This window comes from Camelina sativa, chromosome 4 (genome assembly GCF_030686135.1).
Source record: "Camelina sativa cultivar CO46 ecotype springtype chromosome 4, ASM3068613v1".
In the NCBI taxonomy this organism is placed as follows: domain Eukaryota; kingdom Viridiplantae; phylum Streptophyta; class Magnoliopsida; order Brassicales; family Brassicaceae; genus Camelina; species Camelina sativa.
Genome location: NC_141883.1, coordinates 9,016,490 through 9,017,577, shown reverse-complemented (window position 1 = coordinate 9,017,577; position 1,088 = coordinate 9,016,490). Strand labels below are relative to the sequence as shown.

The 1,088-nt window shown below is 45.4% G+C and overlaps 1 non-coding gene across 1 annotated transcript; it reads left to right on the top strand.

Annotated features, from left to right (window-relative positions):
- Positions 1 to 651: 651 nt before the first annotated feature.
- On the top strand, positions 652 to 758 carry LOC147945634 (small nucleolar RNA R71). The gene has a single exon (XR_015597842.1). It is a non-coding gene; the product is annotated as a small nucleolar RNA R71 (small nucleolar RNA).
- Positions 759 to 1,088: the final 330 nt, after the last annotated feature.

The window sequence follows — 1,088 nt, the reverse complement described above, 5'->3', positions numbered from 1 at the left end:
TCTGCAAACCGTTTTGAGTTGTCCATAACAGCGGATGCTTGGTTTTGGATCATCTGTTGAATTAGGCCGCGGAGTTTAACTTCTTGGGATTGGTTCTGCGGGCCTTGCTGTGGTTGGAATCCAGGTGGTGCAATTGGTTGGTGGTAATTGTTAGAATATTGCTGCTTAGGGGCATAGCCTTGATTGTATTGAACAAAAGGCTTTTGCTGGTTTCCTTGAACGGTGGAAGGGTAGACTTGGTCGTGAGGGTTTGCAACATTCGGTTTGTAGTTGTTGTACCCTTTGTTGTAACACCCTTGGTTGTTAATGTAGTTCACATCCTCTAGCTGAGCATTCTCCCCATCTTGCTGTAGAAACTGTTCTTCCTCTAAGATTGTATGGACATGGTGCTGCTGGTTGAGGAGCTTATCGAGCTTGTCATTGAGGGCTTTCATGTCCCTCTTGTACTTGGCATCTTCCTCTCCAGTAGATCGCACAGTGCGATCGTACTACTCATTGTAATGCCCATCAGATTGAGCCAAGTTCTCCACTAGATCCCAACCATCATCAACATCCCTGTTGAGGAAGTTACCATTGCTTACGGTGTCCAGCAACATCCGTATCTTAGGAACCACTCCTCGGTATAGTGTCCTTAGCAATGAAGCATTGCTGAAACCATGATGAGGGCATCTGGTAGTGTATCCCTTGAAACGTTCCCAAGCTTCACTGAACGTCTCATTGCTCTTTTGAACAAAGCTGGAGATGTCATTTTGCAGCCTTGCGGTTCTGGAGTTGGAGAAGAATTTGGCTAGAAATGCCTTCTTGCACGCTTCCCAAGTGGTGATGGACTCCTTGGGGAGTGATTTCTCCCATATGTGTGCTTTGTCTCCTAAAGAGAATGGGAAAAGCCGGAGTTTGAATCCATCTTCACTAACTCCATTGATTTTGGTTAGGCTACAGAGCCTATCAAACTCATCCAGATGGTCCAATGGGTCCTCCATTGGCAATCCATGAAACTTGTTGCTTTGTATCATCTAGATGAGACTACTCTTGATATCAAAATTGTTGTTCTGGACAGCAGGTGGACAATGCCATGTCTTTGAGTGTGA